The sequence below is a fragment of the Ranitomeya imitator genome, chromosome 1 (genome assembly GCF_032444005.1).
Source record: "Ranitomeya imitator isolate aRanImi1 chromosome 1, aRanImi1.pri, whole genome shotgun sequence".
NCBI classification, from domain to species: Eukaryota; Metazoa; Chordata; class Amphibia; order Anura; family Dendrobatidae; genus Ranitomeya; species Ranitomeya imitator.
This window is the reverse complement of record NC_091282.1, coordinates 14,399,920-14,419,894: the sequence shown is the minus strand read 5'-3', so window position 1 is coordinate 14,419,894 and position 19,975 is coordinate 14,399,920. Positions and strand designations below refer to the sequence as shown.

The following is a 19,975-nucleotide window of genomic DNA, read 5'->3' as shown; positions in this document are numbered from 1 at the left end:
TATAGATAATTTAGCAATATGGCACTAGACATTTATATTGTTTACAATCGGCTGTCACATTCGTACCGATAAATATTAGGACTCTTGTAGCTGTTGGCTACACTTATTGTGCATAAACGTATATGTTCATAAGGGTATTTGGGTTACATGGTTGCAGCACATTTTCGCATCTGCGCAGTATAGGGCGACTTGGTTAGTTAGCAAGCGGCTATTTGGTCGCTTAGCAATATAGGCACTCCACAATGACGTCACCCGGATCTCGGCGCACAATATGGAGGCAGCGTCCTACGTTGAGCATGGTTATTTGGTAAGTCAGCGGGCGGCAGTATGTTACCTAGCAACGCAGGCACCTGATATTCACGTCATTGTGCATGGGAAGTGTCCTGCGTTTAGCATGGTAACCGGGTTAGTCAGTGGGTGGCAACCTGGTTACTTGGCAACACAGGCTCGTGATATCCACGTCACTGGATATCGGCGCACAATACAATGACGGTGCCCTTACTTCAATACGCACTTTCTCTGATGTGATGGTGATTGGCTGGTGATTCATTTAAATAGACCCTCATTTCCTCTTTCTTATACACGCCCCCAGAAGAAGAACTATATCGAAACGCGCGTTGGGGTATCACACCGGCTTTCTGTGAAGTACGTGCAGCGGTAATTATGATTTTGGATTAGGGCTATTGATGGCCTTTATTTATGTTTGTGCAACTTCAGGTATATTATCTCCTGGGTGCCATATAAATTATGGTATGTAGTTACGTTGTGATGGACTTGTTTATGATTTGATTTAGGCCTTGTTGGCCATACGACACACTTTGGGGATCAAGCCCTAGTTGTCTATTTCCACACCATTGAACCTATGTACCATTTAGGTGTTATACAGGGGTATGTGATCTGGATTACGACCAGTTTCTTTATGTTTTGAAATAAGCCTCATTGGCCACCAGATACATCTAAGGAATTTCAGTTTGATACACGGACACATAATATATAATGGTATAAACGAATCCCCTTGTATACACCAGTAGCCCCTTAGGATACCAACATGTTACCATCAGTTTAAGGATATAGGTTAATTAACCATTTAAAGTGTTATTTTGCACAAACATTAAACTTTTGATTGCTGTATTTCTGCATTTCATGTAAAGTCGGACATTGGATTGGAGGCATTTGTTATTATTGGTGAAAGTATTTTTTACTCTGTTTGTTAATAATAAATTATATTTTTGAACTTTAAACATTCTGTGGCCTGATTTTTACAGTCGATAGGCCTTAAATATAAAAGAACCTAGACATGTTTGGTGTCTATGAACTCGTAACGACCTGGAAAATCATAATGACAGGTCAGTTTTAGCAACTAGTGAACATGGTGAAAAAAATTAAAATAACCTGTGGAATTGCACTTTTTTTGCAATTTCACCACACTTGGAATATTTTCCCCTTTTCCAGTAGACAATGTGTTAAAAACAATGGTGTCGTTCAAAAGTACAACTTGTCCCGCAAAAAAGACCTCACATGGCCATAGTGACGGAAAAATAAAAAAAAGTTATTTATCTGGGAAGAAAGGGAGCAAAAAGCAAAATCTAAAATACATCTGGTGATGAAGGGGTTAATAATCATGGAGGCCACACAAAATACTAGCTGTAGCAGTGTTCGATGTGGGGTGTACTCCTGTTTTACTCAAATACGTTGATGCAAAAAGAAGATTTTGTAACGAGAGTTATATGATTAAACTAACTTTCATGTTATTGGTTAATAAAAATGTTCTAATAACCTCCGTATTGGCAACATCTTAGAAAGTGTTCTCGTGTTCAGTGAGGTATTAAAATCTTACTTATCACAGTGGGTGTACTCATTTATGCTTAATACTGTTTATTAAAGTTTATAAAGCACAGTGAACATAATTAGTTTCTTTCCTGTATGACTTCTCATGTCTAACAGGATTTGATTTATTACTATGCTTTTCTTATATAGCGCCATCTTATTCCGCAGCACTTTACAGACATTATCATCGCTGTCTCCAATGGGGCTCACAATCTAAATTATATACAATTAATAATCAGAACTCTCTAAAGAAAACCCAAACCAATCGGAGGGTAACACCATCAAATTAATACATAATGCCCAATGAACATAGTGATGCCCCTGGAAAAAGCAGAGCGAAACACATGTGGGGGTGGAGGGATGCAAGACTTTCGTTACCTGTGGATACCCTTCTAGGTAAAAAACTAATTCCTTTAAACTTGTATTTATATCTATTGACTCATCCACCCTAGGCACTAATAATTAAAAACTGCACTTCATTATCTTGAATCACTTGCATCCAGCACACTGGTACTATGGTGTCAGGAATATAATGTATTTGATTGTCTATTATCACGCACACTGAGCTCTGCTACATCCAAGAGCTGAGTACAGACACACGATGTGGGCTTTTCCGTCCTCCCTTCCTCCCAACTTTCCCCCTGCTAAGAATGCAGCTGTAATGTGAAACCAGTGTGCTGGGAGCAGGCCTAATCCGCTTTGTGTAAGAGCATGGTCGGGGGCATTCCCTATATTCTCTTAAACTGGTATATAATCTCGTAGCTTAGGTCTGGAAGCAGGATAAATACATTTTTGGCATCTGCATCGGCCGGGCCATCACCCAGTGCGTTTTCAAAGCGCAGCGCCTAGCATGTGTAGACTTAACTGGAAGCTAACCTCGTGAGAAGACATGCAATACATTAGTTGTCACTCTATGAGGTTCCCAGCGAGGACTCTGCGCGAAAAAGTTTTGGAGAACGAACTCAGTGTTTTAGTCCTGAGATGATACCGTGTGTGCTTTCGATTACCCCCTCTTTTTCTCATTGTTATTCTATGCTATCTTTTATTTGGAAATGATGGCTGCAAAATGAGAAGACTGGTACACCCAGCAGAATAAGGACACTTGTTGGAATATGCATGTACCACGGCCTAGACCCCATGGCAAAACCAAGGCCCAAATAGTCACAGAACTGGTAAGATTTATAGGGGACCAAGCCCGTCCTCATAGCCCAGTGGACGCAGAAGCCAGCACCAGCGCAGGTGGTGCTGCTGCCGAGGACAACCGCTGAATGCCGGCCCTACTTGCAACCAGGGGAGCGTGGACCCCTGCCTGCAGCTGGCTCTGCAACAATGCTCCGCCGATGACATAGACATCTGAAGTTTATCTAAAGTTTATGCTAAAAAGGAAGAAAGAAATGTTCATCAAATGGAGAGAGGTAGGCATATCTAAAGAAGAATATAATGCTGTCTGTAGGACACGAATCAGATTAACTAAAGCATACAATGAATTAAGGCTTGCAAGAGACGTCAAAAGCAATAAAAAAGGATTTTGGGGATATGTCAAAAGTAAAAGAAAAGTCAAAGATGCTATAGGATTTTTACGGGATGGAAATGATAAAATGGTAAGAAAGGATGTTGAGAAGGCCGAACTTTTAAATTCCTATTTTACATGTATTTTCACTCAGAAAGGAAATGGAACATCAACTGATATTCACTGTCCTATTAAGGGAATAGAAGAATCCAGGATATCTATAAACAGAACAATAGTGAGGAAACACTTAGCTAACATAAATGAATTCAAGTCTTCAGGTCCAGATGAATTACACCCTAGAGTACTGAAGGAAATAGCAGAAGAAATTTTTAAACCACTCTCCATAATCTTTGAAAATTCTTGGAGAACAGGAGAAGTCCCAGAAGACTGGAGAAGAGCAAATGTTGTTCCTATCTTCAAAAAGGGGAAGAAGGTGGACATACAATAATTATCTCCTTTTATAATATCTTTTTAAACATTTGTGTAACAACTCTGCTGGCATCACAGCATGGCCTCACATCTCTCACATAATCTTACCCACTGCTCCAGGCCATGATGTGGTTTCTGTTTCTTGCCAGCTCCATGTTCTGTGTCTCTGCTCTGTGCATGCCTCATGGCTATGTGTATAGGGGGCCGGCGCCTGAACTCTCTGGTTCTTATAGGAATCAGGTGCACCTGTCTAATCAGTTCCTGACCAATTACCAAGAGGCCTCCTGTATATAGTGCAGCTCCACCCTGTGCTCTGGGCCTGTGCAATGTGTTAGCTCAGTTAGTGTTTAGCAGCTGAGTTTGCCTGGCCTTGCTCTGAGTTACTCCCTCTGAGCTTTTCTCTGTGCTATTGCCTTGATCTTGTAGTCCGCCCTCCAGGAGGCAGAATATCCTGGTCCCTGTGTCTTTGTCCCTGTGTCTTGTTCCATTGCCTTGTCTGTACTTTGTCTTTTCTCGGTCTCCTTGTCTGTGGCTTCCTTCCCTGCTTTGTCTTTCCTTGTGTTCTCAGTCTGCTTACACTCCGCACTCTTGCGGCTCTGCACTCAGACCTTGCTTCGCACTCTCTAGCTTTGCTCTGTGGCTCCGCTCTTTGCGGTTCTATCTGGCTCCGCTCTTTGTGGTTCTATCTGTCTCCCCCTCCTGTGTTTCTGCACTTGGCTCCGTCTCTGCTCTTGGCTCCGCCTCCAGCATCTCCGCTCTTGGCGTTACCTCCAGCGTCTCCGCTCTTGGTTCCGCCTCCAGCGTCTCCGCTCTTGGCTCCGCCTCCAGCGTCTCCGCTCTTGGCTCCGCCTTCAGCGTCTCCGCTCTTGGCTCCGCCTCCAGCGTCTCCGCTCTTGGCTCCGCCTCCAGCATCTCTGCTCTTGGCTCCGCCTCCAGCGTCCCTGCTCCGCCTCCAGCATCTCCGCTCTTGGCTCCGCCTCCAGCATCTCCGCTCTTGGCTCCGCCTCCAGCATCTCTGCCTTTGGCTCCGCCTCTTGCGGCTCCGCCCTTGGCTCTGCCTTCTCCTTCTCTTCTCTTAGTTCCACCTTCTACTTGTTACTTAGTCCTCCTGTCTGTACAGGCTCCTACCTGTTTCTCATACCTGCCTGCAGACCGGTCCCTACCGGTTCTTCCTATGTTCCAGCCGTACCCGCCTGCCTACCAGAGAGCCAGCCATGTCCGCCTGCTCGCCAGTGTCTCTGTTGTACCCGTCTGCCTGCCTGTGTCCCAGCCGTGCCCGCCTGTCAGCCAGAGTGCCAGCCGTGCCCGCTCCGTTCTTTAGTGGGATCAGCAGCCACAGCCAGACACCACCCTGGAGTAGCACCTGGCAGCTGCCTGCTGCACAAGCCTGACCTCACCATCAGAGGCTCCAGTGAAAACCCAGGCAGCTGTCATAGTCACGCCCCTTCCAGGGTAGTCTGGTTTGTGGCACAGTGGGGCCACAAACCACACCCGTATGCCCGTGCCATTCAGTCTGGGCGCGTGCGTGACAATTTGAAAACACTGTCTATTTTTTGGAGTAAAAGATATAAAATTACTAGCTTCATTTCTCCTTGCTCTACAACGTACTGTCCTCTGAAGTATATTATGCAACTAATTGGGTTGGCTCCTGACCCATTACCAATTTAGGAATAGGAGCTGGTGGCAGCGGAAAGTGTCCTGAGCCGTTGGTAACTGGTAAAGACGGACAGCATTGATAATTATTGTAACCGCCTGAGTGGCAGTAGTTATATCGCCCTCGCTGCAGTGTGCCCATTAGCCAGTACATAGTAAGGCAGCCTTACTGGCGACTATTTATCTTAGGTGCAGTACTGATATGTGATTAAGATATGTATAAATGTGTGACACTGAGTCACTACTCACGGACAAGCCTAGAGAAAGGGTAGACAGGAGGTCTGTGGTCAGATACCAGGAGGGCACAAGATAAAGAGCAGCAGGAGAAAGTTGTGGTCAGGTAACAGTCCAGGGTCAAATACCAGGAGGGTACGTCAAGACTAGGGAGTAAGAAAAACAGACAGTCAGAGGCCAAGTACGGGGTCAGGTACCTGCAGTCAGAGCGCGTCAAGATCAGAGGGCATAATCCACATGAATAGTCAAGACAAATCCTACGTCCGGCAACAAGATCAAAGAAAGACACAATCAGACAGAGCTAAGCACACACCAAACTAAGCTCAGCTACAGCTGACCCCAATCTGCTATCAAGGATGAGCGGCATCTGGGGAAATGCCCGAAGGCTTGACCAGATTGAGCAGCAGGGCTGTTGATCAAAATGCTGTGAGGCCAGAATGACCCAGGATCAGATTGGATCACAATACCGACAGTCCAGCATATACCAGATCCCATTGCGAGGTTGAGCCATTACTCACAGCCTCCCTAGTCCATAGTAAAGATGAAACCATGACAAAAAGACTTCCCACATTCTGAATATGAGAACAGCTTTTCTCTGTATGACTTCACTCAAGTCTAACAAGCAGGGCGTTGCCGGCAACTGAAAATGACCAGACGGAGACATGTGTCTCTTTTTTTGGGGGATCGCGCAGATCTCTGGCCCCCGTTTATTGTGTATCACTTTTCAGAATCATAGAAATTATACTTTAACCAATCAGCATAAGAACACGCTCACAGTTATTAACCTATAAGAATGCAGGAACAGTCTGCACGTCAAGGTCTTGTAGAACAATACACCCTCAGTCTCATGTCCTGTCCAGGTTGCAACAATCAAGGTCTCATAACAGCTGTGAACTTTAGTAACAAAATTTATATCAAAACAGCAAAATGGAGTCAAAGTACAAAATGGAGAATCTTTCTTAATTTGTTTCTTCACATTGTAAACATGAAAACAGTTTCTCCCTTGTATGAATTCTTAGATGTGTTACAAGATTTGCTTTTTGTCTAAAACATTTCCCACATTCTGAACATGAAAATGGCTTTTCTCCTGTGTGAATTCTCTGATGTGTAATAAGACTCCCTTTTTCTGTGAAGGATTTTTCACATTCTGAACATGAAAATGGCTTTTCTCCTGTGTGAATTTTCTGATGTCTAATAAGACTGCCTTTTTCTGTGAAGGATTTCTCACATTCTGAACATGAAAACGTGTTTTCTCCTGTGTGAATTCTCTGATGTCTAATAAGACTCGCTTTATCTATGAAGTACTTCCCACATTCTGAACATGAAAATGGCATTTCTCCTGTGTGAACTCTCTGATGTCTAATAAGACTGTCTTTATCTGTGAAGGATTTCTCACATTCTGAACATGAAAATGGCTTTTCTCCTGTGTGAATTATCTGATGTCTACTAAGTTTCCCTTTATCTGGGAAGGATTTCTCACATCCTGAACATGAAAATGGCTTTTCTCCTGTGTGAATTATCTGATGTCTACTAAGATTCCCTTTACCTGTGAAGGATTTCTCACATTCTGAACATGAAAATGGCTTTTCTCCTGTGTGAATTCTCTCATGCACAGCAACTTGTGATTTATATAAAAAACATTTCCCACATTCTGAACATGAAAATGGCTTTTCTCCTGTGTGACTTATCTGATGTTTATGAAGATTCCCTTTATCTGTGAAGGATTTCTCACATTCTGAACATGAAAATGGCTTTTCTCCTGTGTGAATTATCTGATGTCTACGAAGATTCTTTTTATCTGTGAAGGATTTCCCACATTCTGAACATGAAAATGGCCTTTCTCCTGTGTGAATTATCTGATGTCTACGAAGATTCCCTTTATCTGTGAAGGCCTTCCCACATTCTGAACATGAAAATGGCTTTTCTCCTGTGTGACTTATCTGATGTTTACGAAGATTCCCTTTATCTGTGAAGGATTTCTCACATTCTGAACATGAAAATGGCTTTTCTCCTGTGTGAATTATCTGATGTTTACGAAGATTCCCTTTACCTGTGAAGGATTTATCACATTCTGAACATGAAAATGGCTTTTCTCCTGTGTGAATTATCTGATGTCTACGAAGATTCTTTTTATCTGTGAAGGCCTTCCCACATTCTGAACACGAAAATGGCCTTTCTTCTGTGTGAATTCTCTCATGTATAATATATCTTGATTTCGTTGTAAAGCATTTCCCACATTCTGAACAGGAGTATGGCTTCTCTCCTTCATGCTTGCTTTGAGTTAGATAATCTGAGCTTTTAGTAAATTCCTTGTGACACTGAAATCTTGTATCCACTTTGTCATCTGGAATTGTAGTAACAATGCAAGATTGCTCAGGAGAGGGTTCCTCATAATTAGGAGGATTATAATAAAGTGAAGTACTGTGAAGTCCAGGAGGTCCATGAAGGGTAATGAGGTTTCCTCCATTAGAGTGCTTCCTTATATCTTCTTTTTTACAATTTAGTGATAATAACAGTTTATCACAAGAATTTCCTATAAAGATGAAAGAAAAAATTCACAAAAGGCATTTTGAAATTTGATGGAGCTCAAAATGAAGACGCTCGTCATTGAAAGTACCGGTAATAAGGAAGACAACTACATGCCATAACATTATCACAATAGGTAAAGTGAATAACATTTATAAAATGGTGACATTGGCACAAACAGACCTCAAAAATTAACCTTTATTAATGTATTTAAAAGGGTTAAAAATACTTGATTATCTTAAAAAAGTGAAAAATGGAGAGTCAATAGTGGAAAAAAAATATCTAGGACTAATCTCTGCTTAGATGAGCCCTAAAGTTCATCCTATCTGCCAGCGGAGGCTATTATTATTATTAATTATTTATATAACACCATTGATTCCATGGTCTGTACATGAGAAGGGGTTACATACAAATTACAGACATCACTTACAGTAAACAAACTAACAATGACAGCCTGATACAGAGGGGCGAGGACCCTGCCCTTGCGGGCTTACATTCTACAGGATGGTGGGGAAGGAGACAATAGGTTGAGGGTTGCTGCAGCTCCAGTGTGGATGAGGCGGTATCTCCGGTAGTGATGAGGTTGGCACCCTAGCTGTAGACGTGATGGCACCCCCGCTGATAGTCGGTAGCCCTAGGGACCCTAATGCACCCAGAACATCCTACACACTATAATATACACAAAAAAACACACACATACAAAAACAATTAAAGGGAGTACCTAAGATATAAATATCTCGTAGTTATTGCTGTATGTTCCAGGAGGGATGCAGACAAGAGGTGTAGTCACATTAATACCCCAACAAAGATGATATGGCCAGAGCATGCAATCACATTAATAGTCATCTTTGGGGCTACAATTTAGACAAAGAAAATCTATGATCCATATCTCTATTACACAGCGCCTATAATATTTATATGGTCTAGAATATCACTAATGGAACGCCAATCAAATGGGTGCACAGTCAGATATCACATGACAAGGTACCATTAGATAATTAACCCCTTTCTGTTCACTTAATTCAAAAGTCTAATGCCCAATGTGATATCTTCTGTTTGCCCCTCCTCACAAAAAATGGGTGCATAACTGAACATAAATTCGCCATACAAAAATCCCTCACAATATAGGTATTAATGCACTCCTCTCCTAATTTCAGAAACCAGCACATAACTGGGTGCATAATCCTGTATAAAAGACATGAGAAAGAAATTCCACACAGTCGTGGTACTTATCCGCCATTCTTAGCTCCCTCTTATCCCGACGCGTTTCCCCCTTAGGAAGTATAAGGCCGGGGTCACACAAGAGAGGAATACGGACGTATTCACAAAAACAACGCATTGCACACGGACCAATGATTCTCTATGGGGCAGCTCCCACCAGCCGTACATTTCTCTGCCATATTCAGGATCTGAGTGAAATCGCAGCATGCTGCGTTTGTCACTGTATTGCGCAAAAAATTCCGCCAATGAAAGTCTATGGTGGCGAGAAAAATACGGATTACACGCGGACCATGCATGTGACTTGCGAGAAATACGCAGCGGTGTTCTGTATAAAAGCCGGTAATTCAGTGCGGTGTACAGTAACATCACACTGACAATAGAATAGAATTTCTACCGCTTATAGCAGTCAGTACAATAAAATTAGACAGATCATTCTTAAATATCTCCCTGTAGTCAATCAGGACAAATCTTTATGCACAATTCTTCAGAATGGATGCAGAGTAGTGGCCAGGAGAGGTTGCACACTGGGGAATATTTTGTCTCCCAGTATGGTGCGCCAGAAAAAAACTCCCACATCATGGCTATCAATAAAAGGTTTTTTTAAATGTTCTGGTAACAGATGTAATGTCTGCCAATTTGTAGACAACAAAAGAACTACCTTTTCCTCGAATCACAATATTACTTATAATATAAAATCATTTATTAATTGTGATTCTGACCACGTCATATACTGCATAAAATGTAAGGCTTGCAACATTTGCTATATAGGTTACACCACAAGGAAAATCAAAAAAAGAATTTCAGGACACATAGCAAATATAAATAACAATAATTCAGGCTATTCTGGGGCTACGAAACACTTTATTTCTGTACATAAAGGAGCCCTATCAGATTTTTCATTTTTTGGCATAGAAAGGGTTAGTCAGTCACCTAGAGGTGGAGATTGGAAGAAACAATTAGCACTGCGGGAAGCCTTTTGGATTCTGACTTTAGACACTAAACATCCACACGGTATGAATTACAGGAATGACCTTTTTTACATATATTGAACTAACAGATATATCTTGCCACAATTTAAAGTATATATTTATGCAATTTCAGTGTATTTGAAATAGGAGAAAAAGTCTTGTTGTGTGTCTAGCTGCAGCTTTTTTCAATGTAATTGATTGCTATGTCTGTGATTGGTTCCTTGCTATATATAAACCTGTTCATCTATATGGTATTAGTTCCTATGACTAAGGGCGCCGTGGTGCGCCAGAAACGCGTCAGGCAGAGAGAGTCTCCCTCTCTCTTTTTTAATATTGTTTTTTAAAATGTTTCAATAAATTTTGGATATTTTACTTACACTGGATGGACGTGCTGGATATTCCCTTTTCCTTTCCTCTACTTCAGCTGAAATCACCAGCAGGTACGGCACCCACCAGCTATATTCATTTGCAACGGTTTACAGATGCATATCTCGGCGTGTCAAGCTCCTAACCTTCCCTCTCCCCCCCTCCTCTTTTCTTGAGAGAAAATAAATGTCTACACGTAGTATAGGTATATATAGAAGAAAAATAGAGCAGCACAAAGTCAGAGTCCGGGTGCAGAGCCCCCCAGGCAAATACCAAACCTCAATATATAAATCCAGACAAATTGCAGGCAGCGCAGCGTTTATAGTGAAGAGGAGCTATTTAATCAGCCCAGAGGGCGACGTTTCGGTGCCACCAGGAACCTTTCTCAAGCAGTGAACATGTGAAAGTGCCAGGTATATGAAGAGTATACATGATTATAATCATTTGCATTAATCATCATTGTAAGAGCATGTAATTACATTACAATTAATATGCATAAAGTGCAGGCAGTGATACAGGAATTATTCATCACATAAAGTGCAGTGCATGAATATAGATAGAAAAGGCAATGAAAAATCTGCATTTAGACACCAATTGGTAATGATAAAACAGGTGAGCAGCCTTGTTAATCACATCCGTGACTTGCCACACTCCCTTGTGTAAAAAAAGAATATATATATATATATAAACAGAAAAATAAATGTACAGCGGTGTTATAGCACGGTTATAATTCAGCTCTCATCTTGTGATAATATAAAACACCATAGTTGTAAGTCTATCATTTTCAAGCATGTTACAAAGGAACGAAACCTCAGCGCTGCAATATATTCATATAACGACTGATAAGCTACATCTTATATATATATATATATACAGATAAACTAAACATACAGCACATAGAGGGTTAATATAGCAGCACTTTGATATTGAACAATATTTGTGTCACTATAAGTATAATGCTAATAAAAATCACATCGCACCATAGATATGAGACTCGTTCTCCAGCAGGTTCTACAGAGGATTCCCATTAACATGAGATATTAGAAGGGCTGGGAGAAATCCATAATGGTGAGAACGCCCCCATTACTGGGGACCCACCACACGGGGAATGGGGGAGACACAAGCCTCGCTAACGAAATGGGTCTCATCCCCAAACTCTTCCATGGATAATATTCTCCTCTGAAGCCGCATCTCACATCTTTACAATAGAGGGAATTATCCCCAAATTACAGGAAGGCGTCAAGAATAAATGTATCTGCATTATTGTTCCATCTCAAAAACGAAACGTCGCCTTCTGGGCTGATTAAATGGCTCCTCTTCACTACAAACAGTGCGCTGCCTCCAATTTTTCTGGATACATACATATATATACACACACACATATATTGTAAGATTGCACTTACTTGCGGGTTGGGGAATACTCGCTTGGCAGCGACAAAACACACGGCAATACATTTTCTCCTCAAAGACTCCACTGGGTTTATTACTCCATAAACCCCAGTGGCAGAAAACGCAAAACAACAATCTTCATATCACGGCAAATCAAAGTAACAATGTTCACAGCGTGACTCTGTTCCATCAGGACGGTGACTATACACTCTTGGTGGAGTCCAATATTCCGGCTCGCTCTGGAGCCAAACAAACAGTCTGGTATTACCTGCTCGTCAGTGCTGCAGGTTTTCCACTGGCAGTACCACACGGGACCTGTTTCTGGCTCTGCAGATCCCTGTCCTCACCTCGTGGTGTTCAGGGATCCAGTCCTCCTCCCAGGACCTCCCAACACCCAGGTTACTCGGGATCACACAGATGGCCTGTCCGGGTACTATTCAGGACGTCCATCCCCAGCTGGGACCGTCCAATACCCAGGCCAACAGTAATGTTTTACAGTTAGAAAACCCCCCCATAAAAAATAGATACTTTATTAGATAACAATAATTGAAAAAATAAGGATAAAAACCTACAAAACCCTATCAAATACGTTCAGTCCTTCAGGGGAGAGGAATATAATCCCCTACAGTAAACCCTAATACATACTGGTAGAATGCCCCACACGAAAAAATGTAGATATCATAACAGACATGTGATAAAACAATTTGTGATATCAAGTAGCAGCTATAAGGGTGTATCGATATAAGTGGAAATATCCCTCCAGGCTACAAAAAATATACCTATAAGCTGATACTACCTAGATGCGGAGGTTGGCACCCTAAGAGAAATATCGAGAAAGGCGCCCCCGCTCTTACTACGACTATCCCTGGTCTCCTACCTTCTCCCTACAAGGGATAGGTGAAGAAACAGAAGGCCAGATGGCTGGAAATAACGTGTGGAAATATGTGATACCAATTATACAGCAACCCTATCTTTGTTATTTGTTACTGCCATGTCGTTATCTAGTCTCTCCTGATGAACCCAACTATGTGGGGGAAACGCGTCGAGAGGTGTTTTGGAGGTGTTGTTCGCGCAGTCATTGTGTTTTGAGCCACTACATCTGGATTGATCATCAGCTGTGGACGATTGAATGCAGTAGATGAGTATATCATCACTATCTTGACTGTATTGTCTATTAACTGCATTATCCACATTGCTGAATGTATTTATTTGTTATTTATCTAGGTGTTTGTGGTGGCACTGTGTTGTTTATCTATATGGTATATGTGTATTACTAGTCAGTTCTAAGTAGCATTGGTTATGGATCTTTTATTAGTCAACAATAGTACTGGTTTATTTATTTTGTATGTCCTGTAGTTTCCATTTGTCATTAATGATATATATAGTGATATCATAGTTAGTCTTCTCCATCCTTGGGCCTTACATCACATTGGAGGGGAGGGCCTGAGTTGCTGTATAATTGGTATCACATATTTCCACACGTTATTTTCAGCCATCTGGCCTTCTGTTTCTTCACCTATCCCTTATAGGGAGAAGGTAGGAGACCAGGGATAGTCATCGTACGAGCGGGGGCGCCATTCTCGATACTTCCCCTAGGGTGCCAACCTCCGCATCTAGGTAGTATCAGCTCGTAGGTATATTTTTTGTAGCCTGGAGGGATATTTCCACTTATATCGATACACCCTTATAGCTGCTACTTGATATCACAAATTGTTTTATCACGTCTGTTATGATATCTACATTTTTTCGTGTGGGGCATTCTACCAGTATGTATTAGGGTTTACTGTAGAGGATTATATTCCTCTCCCCTGAAGGACTGAACGTATTTGATAGGGTTTTATAGGTTTTTAGCCTTATTTTTTCAATTATGGTTATCTAATAAAGTATCTATTTTTTTATGGGGGGGGGGTTTCTAACTGTAAAACATTATTACTTTCCCTTAGTTTATTTATTAGTTTAGTAAGTCCCAGGCCAACAGTAGCAAAGTCCCACCACGTGCTCTTCAGGGCTAGCACACCCAACACCGAGGTTTCTCTCAGGACCTTGCACCTGTACCATCCTGGTCTGCACACTCAGACCACACAGGACCCCTGTGCAGTGTCCGGCCAGGACACATGGAAGTGTGTCCACACTTGCAGACTCCCAAACACTCACCATGTGCTACACACACCTCCTTTACATAGGTGTAACCACACCCAGGTACCTGAGAGCAGGCGCCCACAAACCACCTTCCTTGTACGACCCCGCAGCCATCTTGGGTCCGGGGGTCTCTATGGAGACCATCAGGACAAAGAGATAGCATTGTGTTGTCCTGATGAAAGCGCACAGGGAGCCCCCTCCCTGTGCGATCCTCCTCTATGTCGATGTCACTACTGACAGTGGCATCAGAGGGCTAAAATGCCCACAACTGATGCTAGCACCGATCGTGGGCGTTGCTGCGGGGTGTCAGCTGTCACATACAGCTGACACCTGCACACGATAACTGCGGCGCTCAGCGTGAGGCTGCGCGATCGTGCTGCCGTACATATACTTCTCTTTGCGGGAACACACCTCCCGCAGAGCAGTATAGGTGCGGCGCATGTCAGAAAGGGGTTAATGACTTCAGATTTATTATGTTGCAATAGTCTCCCACCGATTTCTTCATTGAAAACAGACCCGAGTGGTAACAGAGACCCCATTCTGACTCTGGCACTGGAACCACTGCTCCTGAATTCACCAACTTCTTTACATCTGCAGCAGCCTTGTTGTGACCTGGGGAGATTGGATAGTTGTCAGGTGGAATCTTCCTTGGGTACCTGCACGAATTGTATCTTGTAACCCTCTGCTATCGTTTGCAGTATCCATGGGTTCTTGGATACCTCTGTCCGTGCCAGAATAAAGTTGTGGCGCCTTCCCCCCACTTTCCTTGGGTCCTTGCTTATGTGCACTATTTGCTGAACGGGAAAAGGCACGTCTTCCTTTACTGCCCTTCGGGTAGCTCCATCTACCGGTCTTCCCTTTACCTTTGTATTCCGGCTCCTGACTGGAATAAGGATGAAACTTTTTTTAGGTTCCTCTTCTGGAAACCCCTTCTTCTCATCCGACACCCTTTCCAACATGTTGTCCAGTACAGGACCAAACATTCGAAGGCCAGAAAAGGGGATGGAGCACAATTTAATTTTAGAGTGACAACCCCCTGACCACATTTTCAGCCATATTGTTCGTCCAGCTGTATTGGCTAGCTTCTCATTCCTTGCGGCAAATCTAATGGATTCTGCTGAGGTGTTCGCCGTAAAAGCTGTCGCCATTTTGAGTAATGGCATAGATTCCAACATCTACTCTCTAGGTATCTTCCTTAGATGAGACTCCAACTCTTCCATCCATCCATACATTCATGGATCTTGCCACAGAGGTAGAGGCTATATTAGCCTGAATTGTAGCTGCAGATGTCTCCCATGAGATGACCCTCTGCCTTTCTGGCCTTAGGATCTTTTAGTCATGACGAGTTTTAAAAGGGGATAGTCGTTTTCTTTTCTACCCTCGCTATAGGGATATCCACCTTAGGAGTCTTTCCAAATTGTATGTCATTCGACTCAAAAGGTAGACGTGATGTCAAACTTCCTGGAATTGTCAGTCTCTTTTCCACATCTTCCCACTCCTCTAGGATAATGCCTTTAATATGCTTATTGACCAGGAACACTTTGTTCACACAGCTCCTTAAACCTCCGAACACTTCATCTTGCATTGAGGAGGGGGCTGGTGGGTATCCACCACCTTCATAGTATTCCTGACGGCTGATAATAGAGCGTCAGTATCTTCCCAAGAGAAAAGGTACTTCTTTTCCTCTGCAGGTATTGTAACAAATTCTTCCCTTTCTTCTTGTTCAGGGTCAGTGTAATTTGATAATTTCTCCCCTTCTGGTCTGGATTTCATCTCCCGTCATGGTCTTTTTCGCCTGGCAGCCATCCGAAAGGATTGTGGGGTGACTAACTCTGTGACAGAACTCTGAACATCCTCTCTTACTATGGTCCTTATATCGGTCATAAATGAGGGGCGTTCATCTTTAACCACCTTGGCAATACACTCCGGGAATAACTGTTTCCCATATGTGTCCGGCAGTTTAGTATTACACATGGCACATCTCTTTCCTTTCTTTTTAGATGTTGATGGTGTCATGGACCTTTTAGGGGCTTTCTTGTCCTATAAAGGAACAAGGGCAGGTACTAGGAATTATAACCTAGACAACAGTGTGAGACCCAAACTCCCAGAACCTCACCTGTACCAGGGTTTGAGCAGGGGTATCAGACCTTGCATAGCGGGCTGACTAGATGCACTGGAACCTCAGCTCACCCCTGTCCATACTTGAAATAGTATTGTCTCACCTGTCTTCCATCTGAATCGTCAAAAGGCGGTTCCCCTTTAAATAAGAATCTGGTGCTTTTTTTTTTTTTTAGGTCTCCCAGAAGTACATTACACGATGGAACGCACGCTGGGTACTAGAAGCCTGCGCGTCATCCTTCTGTAACTGGAAGTTCCTCTGAATCTTCTGCGCATATCGGAGCCATGCGCAGAGATGGGCCGTGCTAGCCGAGAGCCCCTCTGGAGGGGAAGCGGCTCACTCCAGGAGCCACCGCTCAACTGGACAGGCTGAGGGACCCCTTATTCAGCGGGGTGTCGGCCTCCGTACCCTCTGCAGGAGGAAGGGGAGAGATGATGAGGACCCCGTCCCGATCCTCCTGCGTCCGGCAGCAGGAGCTCCAGCTTGCTGGAAGATGACAGGTACGACTCTTCTGCGTCCGTCCCTGATAGGGACAGGAAAAACACTGAGGGGCGGTGGAGGGAGGGGCCTTTTAACCTCTTGTGTGATCCTGTCCCTATCAAGGATAAGAAGGACAACCTCCTGATGGTGCTGTCAGGAGGGACATCCTGGAAAAAATGGTTTTGTAAATCTTGTTGGAAAAATTAGAAATTGCTGCTCAACTTTTAACCCTCATAACGTCCTAAAAAAAAATCAACAGCAGGTGAAGAATTGGATTTATTTATTTTTTACACCGTTCCTCGTGCACTATAAGTGATTAGGCGACTTTCTTTTCTTCAGGTCGGTGCGATTACAGCGATACCAGATTTATATCGGATTTTATGTTTGGCTGCTGTCACACAGTAAAAAACAGTTTTTTGTTCCAAAAACTAGTTTTTGCATCACCACATTTTGAGAGCTATAATTTTTCCATATTTCTGCCGACAGTCATGTGAGGTCTTGTTTTCTGCAGGACGAGCTGACGTTTTTATTGGTACCATTTTCGGGCACATGACATTTTTTAATCGCTTTCTATTCTGATTTTTAAGAGGCAGAATGAACAAAAACCAGCAATTTCAGAATTTTTTTTTTTTTTATTTAATGCCGTTACGAGTGTGGTAAAATTAATAAAGAAGCTTTATTCTTTGGGTCAGTACGATTACAGTGATACTACATTTTTATAGTTTTTTATGTTTGGCGCTTTTACAGAATAAAAATTATTTAATAGAAAAGATTATTTTTGCATCGCTTTATTCTGTGAGTTATAACTTTTTTATTTTTACACTGAAGGAGCTTCATTGGGGGAAACTGGAAACCATGGGACGTAACAAACAGTCCTCTACGGTTTGATAACAAACAAGGACTATTCTAAGGGTACCGTCACACTAAGCGACGCTGCAGCGATCCAGACAACGATGTTGATCGCTGCAGCGTCGCTGTTTGGTCGCTGGAGAGCTGTCACACAGACAGCTCTCCAGCGACCAACAATCCCGAGGTCCCCGGTAACCAGGGTAAACATCAGGTTACTAAGCGCAGGGCCGCGCTTAGTAACCCGATGTTTACCATGGTTACCAGCGTAAAAACGTTAAAAAAACAAACACTACATACTTACCTTCAGCTGTCTGTCCTCCGGCGCTCTGCTTTCCTCTGCACGGTCAGCCGGAAAGCAGAGCGGTGACGTCACCGCTGTGCTTTCCGGCTGGCCGGCGCTGACACAGGATGCAGGAGGAGTGCAGAGAAGCAGAGCGCTGGGGACAGACAGCTGAAGGTAAGTATGTAGTGTTTGTCTTTTAAACGTTTACGCTGGTAACCAGGGTAAACATCGGGTTACTAAGCGCGGCCCTGCGCTTAGTAACCCGATGTTTACCCTGGTTACCAGTGAAGACATCGCTGGATCGGCGTCACACACGCCGATTCAGCGATGTCAGCGGGAGATCCAGCGACGAAATAAAGTTCTGGACTTTCCTCAGCGACCAACGATCTCCCAGCAGGGGCCTGATCGTTGGTCGCTGTCACACATAACGATTTCCTTAACGATATCGTTGCTACGTCACAAAAAGCAACGATATCGTTAAAGATATCGTTATGTGTGAAGGTACCTTAAGGCACAATCAGAGACAAGAATCTCAGGTCAGAGATCGGCCACTTTAATATGCAAAACATTTCCACCCAGGCCCGAAAAAAAATACCAAAGGAGGCGGAAGGAGGGGAGAAGGACCTGGAAGACAAAAACGTAGAAACAGCTTAGAGAGCTGCTAATGGAGGCCTGATGAAGAATAGTGCAGGAGGCCCTTGGCCGAGATGACGAGAGCAGGAAGAAAGTTATGGCGGTCTGTCCCATGTCAATATACATCCAGATTAATAGAGTGGATCCAAACTAAGACAAATATGATGACTCTCCAGATGCAAAGGGGGAATCTGAGCGTCTGAAGAAACTGTTCTTGACAGATGGAGCGCTGAATCGCACTGTGACCAGATACAATATATCCAAGAGACCGATAAAGAGAATCAGAAGGAACAGAACGAGGATGACTCAGGAAAGGAAGAAAGAATGCTGTAGAGTCTTCAACACCAAACTCAGCCCCCCCCCCCCCCCAAGGCACACGGGAGGGCCGTTAAGAGATTTAGTAAGAGTGCTCACCCCACAGGAAATCTCAAACAAATGAAATGGAAAACTGCTTTTCCTGAAAGAACAGTAGAAACTTGCCCCTGGGGAGCTGAGGAACAAACTAGGCTAAAGATCCAACAATAGGGGGGTAAGAGGAAGAGAGAGGAAGGGGAAAAAAAGAGGGTTTCCCTACTTAGATCATAATCACGCCATGATCGGAGGAACCGGAGCCTGAATGCTGCTTTTCACGAGCAGGCCGTGAATCTGGAATAGTCAAAATAGCGAAGATGATGGATATGGAAAACATATATAGAAGTTTCCAAGTGGAGACTGTAAGAAAGTAGACTACCTCCATTGTAGAAGAAGGCGGGAGGAAGGGGGAGGGTTCGTGTAGGCGACTGTGAGAGTGTTGGAGAAGAATTTCTGAGTTGTGGAATCTGAGAGAGAACTGAAAAACCTCGTAGAGCACCCTGGATCTCTTCAGGACGATGTAGGGTATGCTCCACCATAAACGACTATGGACAAGAACAGTTGGATGAAAGAAAACGGAGATCCATCTGATGAGACAACCAATCTCAAGGCATGTCCGATTCACTGAATAGAGGAGAGAAAGAAACGTAGACAGCTGCTGCTATTGACCATAAGGTACATGACGGGTGGTGGGTCTGACTGGCCGGATAGGGGACAGAACACTGGCACCACTGCTGCAATCGGCTCTCAACACCCTGTGACTGACTGTGGATATAACCCGGAAGGGCACAGGAAAGAGCACTTCTGTGCTGCGGTCAAGGTCAGGATACCTGACAGCATTACACAGAATAGCAGTGTCTGACGTCCAGCTATATTGTGCACAGCACCACAAACTCTGTCCTGAAGCAAGTCCTGTTCTACCACATCTCCTGAGGACAGGGCAGCAGGGGCTACAGACCAGAGGGAGACTGCTGGCGAGCATGGAGCTTCTAGTCATC

General features: G+C 43.4%; 1 pseudogene; it reads right to left on the bottom strand.

Moving 5' to 3' along the window:
• The window catches only part of LOC138658406 (zinc finger protein 585A-like), a 108,819-nt pseudogene that overhangs the window by 71,362 nt on the left and 17,482 nt on the right, over window positions 1–19,975 (bottom strand).